Source organism: Carcharhinus amblyrhynchos, chromosome 14 (genome assembly GCF_965287045.1).
Source record: "Carcharhinus amblyrhynchos chromosome 14, sCarAmb.v2.hapA, whole genome shotgun sequence".
Classification (NCBI taxonomy): domain Eukaryota; kingdom Metazoa; phylum Chordata; class Chondrichthyes; order Carcharhiniformes; family Carcharhinidae; genus Carcharhinus; species Carcharhinus amblyrhynchos.
In genome coordinates this window covers 75028619-75040740 of record NC_137337.1, presented here as the reverse complement: position 1 = coordinate 75040740, position 12122 = coordinate 75028619, and positions in this window count along the sequence as shown.

The window sequence follows — 12122 nt, the reverse complement described above, 5'->3', positions numbered from 1 at the left end:
GTTCACAAACAGGCCATATATAGACACAAACTCAATTACAAAATAATGGTTGGAATGCGAGTCTTAACAGGTAATCAAGTCTCTAACTCCCAATCATCAGCAATGCGATAGAAGGAACCACCAAGTCACCAGACAACACGTACTCACAATTAATTTGCTCCAAAAAGTACAATGTAAATTTCACCCGGACCCTGGAGGCGATTCTCCCAAAAGTGTTGAACTGGGGGTGAAACTGTTCTAGATCACAACTGTTTTGTCAGTTTGACGTCTTACCTGAATCTCCGCACTCTGTGCAGTGACAATCGTGAATATCATTAAAAACCCAGGGGGGTTGACGGGAGGGTGGAGGGGGGGGGCGCTTTTCACACTGGAGTTTGACAGTTCTAGACCTCTGCTCATGCGCAATGACCCTGGTCTGTCAGACTCTCCGTTTGTTGGCCAGCTCGATCGCTGGCTAACCCGGGGCTCCTGCAGTGCTGCCGCTCCAACCCCACAGCCCGATCGTGGCCCCCCACAACACTTCCCGGGCCAGTCCCGACCCCCCCCCTCCCTGCCCAGGAGCTCCCTGATGTCCAGCCTCCTGTACCCAGCTGTGGCCGATCCCCCACCCCCCCTCACTTCAGCAGATTCCCCCTGACCCCACCTCCTGCCCTGGGGCCAGATCTCCCCCTGAGAGGCAGAGCACCGCCCCCCCCCCCCCCCCCCCACCCACCTGCAGCCCACCCCAATCGCTGCCTCCTGCCAGCCCAGACCAATCGCCATGCGGAGTGGCAGCGGGATGCCCCAACCCTACCTATTGTCCCTAGGCCCCACCCACAATAGGCCCTGCCCCCTTTGCACTGCCTGATACCCTGTGGGCAGTGCCAGGGTGCCCCGTGGGCTGTGCCAGGGGGTGAGTGGGCCAAGATAGAGTGCTGTTTTGGAGGGTTGGGGCAGACTCGATGGGCCAAATGATCTTCTTTTGCACGGTGGCACTTTTATGTATTCGTATTCAGTTGAGGTAACTCAAGTTACCTTAATCTCCATCCAAACTATGACTCAATTCAAATGATGTTATCAATACTTGCCTTGCCATAATCAGTATTTGCAGGCTGGACCCAGAACTGATAATAGTTTGAAGATCTGAAACTAATGGTAATGTTGTTAATATTTCAGGCAAAGTGCTATTTGAATAAAAATGATAGGATGCCTGGCTTGTGAGTGTGTTAACAAAGGGTTTGTGGTATTAATGGTTATAATTGTTACAGTTCATTCATCAAAGTGTTATCAGTTAGCCTTAGCATGCATGTGTTTGAGTTCAATTGCTCCCTATTTGCATTCCCTTTCATTATCTTACAACCCAAATGGTATCTTGGCCTTCCATTGAGAGGATTTAAGTATAGGGATAGGAATGTTTTGCTGCAATTGTATAGGGCATTGGTGAGGCCACATCTGGAGTATTGTGTGCCGTTTTGGTGTCCTTACTATAGAGGGAGTGCAGTGAAGGTTTACCAGGCTGATTCCTGGGATGGCAGGTCTGTCATATGAGGAGAGACTAAGTCAGTTAGGATTACATTCACTGGAGTTTAGAAGAGTGAGAGGGGATCTCATAGAAACTTCTAAAATTCTAACAGGGTTAGACAGGATAGATGCAGAAAGAATGTTGGGGATGTCCAGAACTAGGGGGTCATAGTTTGATGATAAGGGGTAAACATTTTAGATGCAGAATCGCTGAGCAGAAACTTGATAGCCAAGTTCTGCACTCATGAGGACGGCCTCAACTGGGATCTTGGGTGCATGTCACGTTGTCTGTACACCCCACAACTTGCCTGGGCTTGCAAAGTCTCACTAACTGTCCTGGCTGGAGACAATACACATCTCTTTAACCTCCGTTTAACCCCCCGCTCCACTCACATTGGCTGCACCCGTAGAGACTTGATTACCGGTTAAGACTCGCATTCCAACCATTATCTTGTAATTGAGTTTGTGTCTATCTATGCCCTGTTTGTGAACCAAACTCTTCATTCACCTGATGAAGGGGCAGCACTCTGAAAGCTCGTGTTGGATTTTAACATGGTGTTGTGAGACTACTTACTAAACCTTTTAAGACTGAGGTGAGGAGAAATTTCTTCACCCAGAGGGTGGTGAACGTGTGGAATTCACTCCCACAGAAAGTAGTTGAGGCCAAAACAGTGTCTGATTTCAAGAAGAAATTAGATATAGCTCTTGGGGCTAAAGTATTCAAGGAATGGGAGGGGGGTGGGGAATAGGGATCAGGATATTGGATTTGATGATCAGCCATGATCAAAATGAATGGCAGAGCAGGCTCGAAGGGCCAAATGGCCTTCTCCTGCTTCTAATTAAGATGTTTCTATCACATAACTATGGTCCTGTGATTAACTCCGTGGCATATTTGAGGATCTGCACTACCGTGTTGTATAATCTTGCCCAATTTTCTGAAGAGTATTTGCATTATATCTGCATATAATGTTTTGCATCATTTCACAATTGAACACTTGGCACGAATGGTCCATGCTATAAGCCTCTAAAAATCCATTCACAAAAACAAATTTACTTCCACTATTCTCCAAGCATGAAGAATGAATTTCTCCCCCACACAAAACAAATATTCCTTCACTAAATCATAGAATCCCTACAGTGCCGAAGGAGGCCATTCAGCCCATCGAGTCTGCACCAACCTCAGGCCAACCCAGGCCTTATTCCCGTAACCCCACGTATTTACCCTGCTAATCCCCTGACACTAGGGTTAAATTAGCGTGGCCAATCAACCTAACCCGCACATGTGGGGGGAAACCGGGGCACCCGGAGGAAAGCCACGCAGACACGGGGAGAACCTGCAAACTCTCCACAGACAGTGCAGGCTGGGATTAAACCCGGGTCCCTGGAACTGTGAAGCAGCAGTGCTAAGCACTGCGCCACTCAGAACGACAAGAAAACAAACCATCTCTTTCAACATGTTCGCTGACGTCCTTTTTGCTGATGTTACTACATCCAGTATCTGAGGAGAAAGCCAGTGGTGGGCTTTGGGGATTGTCTATAACATGCAGACACAGCGTGGTGTAACAGCCTAAAGGTCAGCGAACACCAGTCTATCAGATCTGACATTGTCACAAGACAATCATCTCTCACCTGGAACACCAACCCTGTTACTACAAGGAAAACATTGCTTTAAGGGAAAAGATTTTTTTCGTATTCACACATAAAGGTGAAGACCGGTTGGTGACAGTTCAGAGGCTTCTCTGAAAAGAAGCTATTGAGAAATAAATAAATATTTGGTCAAAGCATTTGCCCGCTTTGTAACATTTGGTGATTTTTTTTTAGGTTTATGTTTCTGCTTTATTCAAGTGAGACTAGCAGCAGAATTTTGCATCAAGTCACAAGTAAGGCTTACATTGACACTGCAATGAAGTTACTGTGAAATTCCCCTAGTCAGGTCAATGCGCCTAACCCACACACCTTTCAGAATGTGGTGGGGTGGGACGGCAGCCATGGAATTTCTCCAGTGGCCCTCCCACCAGGTTCCCTGGTGTGTCACCGCAAGTTTACACTGGGGATGAGGCCCAGGCCGGCCCACCCGCCCCTGGCTCCAGTGGGGGCCCATCAAACAGGCAATTACTGACCACCTCAATGACATCTTCTGCCCAACCTCAATTTTCAGGCTGGCAGGAGGAGTTTAGGGGCAGGTGAGGCGGCGGAGTGGGGGGGGTTGCGGGAGTGGGGGGAAGAGGGATGGAGCCTGAAAAGTAACCCACATTAGGCCGTGGGCAAGAAGTGACAGTTGTGGGGGGCTCTCTTGGATATGATAGGGGACTAGGCCTAGGTAGAGTCCCCTTTTGGAGGGTTTGGGGGCAGATTTGATGGGCTGAATGGTCTTCTTCTGCTCTTTGGGGATTCTACATATTTGTAGTCACTGCGGGTAAAGATTGTCAAACAATCCATCTGAAGGCAAAAGAAAACTAGGAGGGCAAAGGGAGGCCATGAAGTTATTTCATGATACAATCCCTACAGTGCAGAAGGAGGCCATTCGATCACTCGAGCCTGCTATTTGGATTTTCATAGTAACTCCATCGCCTACTTGTGACAAATAAGTAAACTTATTTACTGAGTACAGTTCTGGTAACCATAGTTATAGAGACACCAGAAATGATTGCCAAGATGGTACCAGAAATGTGAAGTTGGTTATACCCATCGGGACAGGAAGAACAGGCAGCGAGTGAATCTTTTCTGTTGAAAACTAAAGACTGGGGGGGGGCGGTTGCCTGGTTTTAAAATATGAAAGGTTTTGATAAGAGTAGGCGCAGAGAGAATGGCTACCTTTACGGGAAAGAGGGAAACCAGGCACCATCACAATGCGAGCGTTACCAAGAAATCTAATTGGGAAGTCAGAAGCTCTTTACCCACAGAGCTAAAAATGTGGAACTTGTTACCGCAGAGATTGGCTGAAGAGAATAATGTAATTGTACTGAAGGGGAAGCACGATAAATGTGTGAGACACAGAGGAATGGAGAGTTCTTCAGATGGAGTCCAGCTGGGGTAGACCACCCCTGCAGTGCTGTTAGGAATGGAGTTCCAGGACTTTGATCCAGTGACAGTGAAGGAACGGAGATATATTTCTGAGTCAAGGTGATGTGTGGCCTTTTGGTGAACTTGCTGGTGATGGTATTCCCATGTGCCTGCTGCCCTCGTCGTTCGAGAAAATAAATCTTTAAGTCAAAATGGAAATATAAGTCAGAACAGCAGAAAAATATTCATTCAAATTACTTCCCTTGTTTGACAGTGTTTATTATTGTCATGTATTAGGATGCAGTGAAAAGTATTGTTTCTTGCGTGCACTACAGACAAAACATACTGTTCATAGAGAAGGAAAGGAGACCGTGCAGATTGTAGTGTTACGGTCATAGCTAGGGTATAGAGAAAGATCAACTTGATGCGAGGTAGGTGCATTCAAAAGTCTGACAGCAGCAGAGAAGAAGTTGTTTTTGAGTCGGTTGGTACGTGACCTCAGACTTTTGCATCTTTTTCCTGTTGGAAGAGAGAACATTCGGGGTGCGTGGGATCCTCGGTTATGCTGGCTGCTTTGCCAAGGCAGCGGGAAGTGGAGACAGAGTCAATGAATGGGAGGCTGGTTTGTGTGATGGATTGGGCTACATTCGTGACCTTCAAGCACGGGTAGAGCCCATTACCCAATCAAAAGACAGCTTTAAACACTGACGCAAATAACTGCTTCAATGAATTGCTCTCAATCAACTCCTCCCTTACATTTACTGCTATATTTTCCCCCTTTCAAGTGTTGCAGCTTGATATGTAAATGTATTCCCATTGCACACTCCTCTTTATTCCAGCCTGCTGTCATGGCATTTTGAGTTTGACTTGATTTGATTTATTATTGTCACATGTATTGGTATACAACGAAAAGTATTATTTCCTGCGCACCAAACAGACAAAGCATACCGTTCATAGAGAAGGAAAGGAGAAAATGCAGAATGTAGTGTTACAGTCATAGCTAGGGTGTAGAGAAAGATCAACTTAATGCGAGGAAGGTCTATTCAAAAATCTGATGGCAGCAGAGAAGAAGCTATTTTGGAATCTTAATGGCAAGCATTACCAATTATTTTATCACGAGTTAAATCCACGGTTGCCAGGGATAAGTTAGCTCAGTTGGCTGGATAGATTATTACCAATGGCAATGGGATTCAGTTGAGGTAGGCTCGAGACCTGCCCTCTTTACCCCACCCCAAAAATCACGGCACTTTGCTTTAGTCTGACAATTAATCACTAGTGACCCAACTTCTGGAAGAGAGAACTGAAGAAGAAATCCTTTGTTAAAATAGTTCCCTCTGTAAAACTCTGGCCTATGACTCTAAGGCTCGCAATACACACAGACTCACTGATTGTAAGTTACAGCAGGGCAGAGTTTGTTAGAGCTCAGGTTTGCAGAGGTTAGAAGATGGACGGCCACCTGGAGAACATTGGCACAATCCTACAGTGCAGAAGGGGGCCATTCAGCCCATCGAGCCTGCCCTGACCACAATCCCACCCAGGTCCTATCCTCATAACCCCATGCATTTATCCTAGTTAGTCCCTCTGACACTACGGGGCAATTTGGCACGGCCAATCCACCTAAGCCGCACATCTTTGGACTGTGTGGGAGGAAACTGGAGCACTCGGAGGAAACCCATGCAGACATGGGAAGAACATGCAAACCCACACAGACAGTGGGTCAAATCAGGAGGAGATTAAACGCGTGGATAAAGGTAAATACAAGAATAAGATGGACCCGTTTTTGTCCTGTATATTACCCCTCGGTGAATGGAGCGCTGCACATGCAAATTGGCTCAATATTAAAACCAAAGAGAATTTCAGAAGAAAAAGCTCAGAATATTGCACATAAAACTGTGGCTAGGAATCTCCGGACTCGTTCACCCCAGTACCACTGCCAGCAAGAATTTGATGCTCAGTCATTCACTGCAGCAGGACTGGAAAATCCCAGCTACGGATGAGGTCAGAGAATTCTAGCCTAAATCTGAAATGAAATCAAAATAAGAGATGATCTCTGAGAAGGGGCTGTGTTTGACCTACACAAGGACGGGTGGCATGATGGTAGGGTGGTAGGGTGCCTCACAGCGCCAGGGACCTGGGTTCAATTCCAGCCTTGGGTCACTGTCTGTGTGGAGTTTGCACATTCTCCCCGTGTCTGCAAGGGTTTCCTCCGGATGCTCTGGTTTCCTCCCACAATCCAAAGATGTGCGGGTTAGGCTGATTGGCCATGCTAAATTGCCCCTAGAGTCAGGGGGATTAGCATGGATTAAATATGAGGGGTTACGGGAATGGGGCCTGGGTGGGATTGTGGTTGGTGCAGGCTCGATGGGCTGAATGGCCTCCTTCTGCACTGTAGATTCTATGATCTCACAAATATGACTCTGGGGGCGAGGGATGGGTGGGAATTGTTTTTTCAGTTATGAGTACAACCCGCAACAAAAACAAAATTCATTTTGTACTTTTTGCGTAGCAGGAATGGCCCAAGGCGCTTCACAGGAACTTTATCAAAGAGATTTGCACACTCAGACACAAAGACAAATATCAGGACAAGTAGCCAAAAACTTGACCAAAGAGATAAGTTTGAATCCAGCATGCATCAGTCCTGATATTATGTTGACCACAGGGCAAGCTGTCCGAAATTGTAATGTTTCCTTTCACTACGTCTGTTGTCATTTTTGTTCTCCAAATGTCCAGTCCCAATGAGTCCCATGCAAGGACATAATACTACAGAATCACAGAATACTACACTGCAGGAGAGGCCCTTCGGCCCATCGAGTCTGTACCAGTGCATGAAAGATCCTGACCTGCCCATCTAATCATACTTGCCAGCACTTGGCCCATAGCCTTGAATGTTGTGGCGTGACAAGTGCTCATCCAGGTGTACTTTTTTAAAGGCATCATCCCACCTCCACCACCCTCCCAGGCAGCACATTCCAGGCCCTCACCACCCTCTGGGTAAAAAGGTTTTTCCTCATATTCCTCAAGGCTTGTGGCGAGGCTGAATCAACACTATGATCTTTCACTGGCGGGGGGAAAGTTTCATTTTCTTACACTTTCTCAGTTTTTCTCTCTGACTTGGCGATTCCTTTACTTTCCCCCGTTCATTTCCTCCTTTATCCCAAGGGTTCACCATTCATCCTGGTATTTGACAGAGGCCGGAGCATAGGGGAATGGCGTTGAGCCTGCTCCTCTCATTGGATATCCACATGCACAGTGGAAGGGGAGGATTGCACATTCTCCCCATATCTGCATGGGTTTCCTCCAGGTGCTCCTGTTTCCTCCTGCACTCCAAAATACATGTGGGATAGGTGGATTGGCCGTGCTAAATTCTCCCTCAGTGTGCCCGAACTGGCGCCGGAGTGTGGTGACTAGGGGAGTTTCACAGTAACTTCATTGCAGTGTTAAGGTAAGCCTACTTGTGACTAACAAATAAACTTTAATGTATTTTATCAGTCAGAGGACTGGACAGCATTAAGATGGGCCAAAGATGGCCCTAAATTAAGAATTAGCCTTTATGTAGCACCATTCACAATCTCAGAATATGTCAACATGACTCGCAATTAATGAAATGGCATTTTTTTAAGTGCCAGCGCAGTTGTTACATAGAAAAATACCACAACCAAGAGTCAAATAGATGGTCAGGTCATTTACGTTTGGTGATGATGGTTAAATAAAGAATCACTACATGGCAGAAGGAGGCCATTCAGCCCATCAAGTCTACACAGACTCTCTGAAAGAGCATCTCATCCAGGCTTTCACCCCCACCCTATCCCCATAACCCCACACAATTATCATGCTTAATCCACCTAACCTGCACATCTTTGCAAACTAAGGGCAATTTAGCATGGCCAATCCACTTAACCTGCACATCTTTAGAGTGTGGGAAGAAACCAGAGTACCCAGAGGAAGCCCATGCAGATACAGGGAGAACATGCAAACTCCGTGGTGGCATAATGGTTAGCACTGCTCTCTCACAGTGCTAGAGATGTGGGTTTGATCTGGCCTCGGGTCGCTGTCTCTGTTGAGTTTGCACATTCTCCCCATCTCTGCGTAGATTTCCTTCAGGTGCTCCAGTTTCTCGCCACACTCCAAAGCTGTGTGGGCTAGGTTGATTGGCCATGATAAATTGCCCCTTAGTGTCAGGGGTACTAGGAGGATAAATATGTGGGGTTATGGGGATAAGACCTGGGTGGGATTGTTGTTGGTGCAGACTTGATGGGCCAAATGGCCTTCTTCTGCACTGTAGTTTCTATGATTCTATGATTCCGCACAGACAGTAACCCAAGGCTGGAATCAAACCCAGGTCCCTGGCGCTGTGAGGCAGCCAACCAGAGTTCCACTGAGCCTCTTAATCTCATCTGAGGCAATTAAAACAGAATACCAACCACTGGTAGAGTACCGATTGTAGACGGAAGAACAGGACTTGCAGAGAGGGTAGAGTGACACGGTGGCAGAGTGGTTAGCACAGCTGCCTCACAGCAACAGAGACCTGGGGGTTCGATTCCCAGCTTGGATCACTGTTTGTGTGGAGTTTGCACATTCTCCCCTTGTCTGTATGGGTTTCCTCTGGGTGCTCCAGTTTCCTCTCACAGTCCGAAAGACGTGCATTGGCCGTGCTAAATTCTCCCTCAGTGTACCCGAGAGTGTGGCGATTTTTCACAGTAACTTCATTACTCTGTGAATGTAAGCCTACTTGTGACTAATAAATAAACTTTAAAACTTTAAGATTAGTTTGGGATAGAGGGATTGAAAATAAAGTGTGGGGATACAAAGTCAGTGATCATCAGAAAGACCTCCAAAAAGTGACCTCTGAATTAAGCAATTGTTTGCTTGAGGAATCCAACGATATTGGACACCAAAATAACAAACAAACTGAACGAGGGTAATGATTGCAAAAGGACTTCAACAATGACGGAGTTATTGTGTATCTGGAAAGTCAATCTGCTGATAAGAACATGCTTATCTGTTTTGTGTGTGCAGTGGCATCATTCTGACGTAACAGCAGGAGTGAGTGAATGTCCGGCATACGCCGGAATTAGTTGGGAAAGAAGCAAGGCTAACCAGGAGACGTGACAACACAGAAAATGCCGCCAGTAGACCTGACAGCTTACAGTGGGGCTTGAGGTGGAATCAACATTCCAGGTTAATGACTATGCATCAGAACTGAACAAAGGCGGGAGGGTGTGAACCAAGGCAAGGATGGAGAAAAATGAGACAGTTGACGTTGCTGCTGACGAGGAGGATGGCATTCAGGGGCACTGACCTGGCCGTCAGAGGGGAGAGTGTAAATAAATTGCATTGACCTTATCTGGCCTACATGTGATCCTTAACTGCTCTCTCAAATGGCCCAGCAAGCCATTCCCTTCAAGGGCACTTAGGGATGGGAAACAAACATTGGCTTCTCCAGCCTCGCTCGCATTCCATGAACGCATCAAGGAAAACATTGCTCCACAAAACTGAAGTCACCGGATTTGACTAGAACTATTGTAAGTGGTTCCGAGTTTTAGATACAGGAGCATGAAACAATTCTATCAGTTTCCGTGCAAGATAACATCTACAAATTCAAATCAACTAGAAAGAGGATGTGGGGAGAAAGTTGATGGTTTTGTAATGAGCTGCTGGAGGTGGGTTTTTGTACGGTATGGAGGGAAAGCTAAGATTGGAGAAACACTGGACAAGTTAACAGAGGCTACGAAGAAAAGCCAGGTGATAAAGGATGGATTGTCAGATCCAAATGAGAGAATGACATATGAATGTAGCTATCACTTCAGTCTAGTACTGAGTGAACTGTCACTGATATTAACCACACCCTGCGTTCAGAGGGAGCCAAGTGTTTCTTTATTATCCATAAGTTGAAGCTAAAGTTTATGTATTAATCACAAGTAGATTAACACTGCAATGAAGTTACTGTGAAAATCCCCTAGTTGCCACGCTCCACCGCCTGTTCGGGTACACTGAGAGAGAATTTAGCACGGCCAATGCATCTGACAAGCATGTCTTTCGGACTGTGGGAGGAAACTGGAGCACCCAGAGGAAACCCACGCAGACACGGGTAGAATGTTCAGACTCCACACAGGCAGTGACTCAAGCCAGGAATCCCTGGGAGGAACAGAGTCACAGGACCACTAATCAGTTTTAACAAAATAAAATCTATTAAGCATGAAAAATAAATTTGAATACAATAATCATTTACACATTACACATATGCTTTAAGATTAATACAGATGACAAAGTCCATTTGAAGCTACAATAGTCTCATTAACACCAAAGATCACCAAATATCCTTACACAGCACCTTCCAAACCCATGACCACTTCCATATAAAAGGACAAGGGCAGCAGATACATGGGAACGCCACCACCTGCAAGTTCCCCTCCAAGCCACTCACCGTCCTGACTTAGAAATATATTGGCCATTCCCTCGCAGTCAAAATCCTGGAATTCCCTCTCTAACTGCATTGTGGGTCAACCCACAGCATGTGGACTGCAGTGACTCAAGAAGGCAGCTCACCACCACCTTCTCAAGGGCGACTAGGGATGGGCAATAAATGCTGGCCAGCCAACGACACCCACGTCCCACAAATGAACAAAAAAATTAACACACAAAGTTAGTGTTTGTGGATTTCTCCCCAGATGATTGACATTGGAGGGTTTCCAAATTCCACTCCCAAAATACATCTTAAACTCTTCTCTCAAGGCAATACATTCAATTAGCGATCTGCATTCCAACATCCAGTTCACGTTTTCCAAGGGATGTTTTATTGACTAGTGTTTCCATTCCACTTTTAGCAAGACATCCATGCCAGGATTTTGGATCAACTCTGTCTGGTTTTCTCTGCCTTGATTGACTTTCACTGTTTGGCAGGGGCACAATTGATTTAACTTCCAAATCCCAGGTTCTTATCAAAATTACTTCAAATATTTCAGTTACCTCTGAAGACCTGACTCCCTATTTAAATCCAGTTAAGTGCACTTGTCTCTTTAACTCAGAGTACTGAGTTCCCTCTTCAGAATTCTTCTGAACCATACCTTAGTCTGTGTTCATTTCACTACAATTTCCTGAAATCTTCTTTCTGTCCTGGTTCTTTGGCTGCATGGACTGTCCCAGGCCCCTCTGGATCTGCCTTTCTTGCATTGTACAGATTTGATTTGATTTATTATTGTCACATGTATTGGTATATAGTGAAAAGTATTGTTTCTTGCGCGCTATACAAAGCATATCATTCATAGAGAAGGAAAGGAGAGGGTGCAGAATGTAGTGTTACAGTCATAGCTAGGGTGTAGAGAAAGATCAACTTAATGCAAGGTAGGTCCATTCAAAAGTCTGATGGCAGCAGGGGAGAAGCTGTTCTCGAGTCGGTTGATACGTGACCTCAGACTTTTTACCTTTTTCCCGACAGAAGAAGGTGGAAGAGAGAATGTCCAGGGTGAGTGAAGTCCTTAATCATGCTGGCTGCTTTGTCAAGGTAGCGGGAAGGATAGACAGAGGCAATGGATGGGAGGCTGGTTTGCGTGATGGATTGGGCTACATTCACTTTTGTAGTTCCTTGCAGCCTTGGGCAGAGCAGGAGCCCACACCAAGCT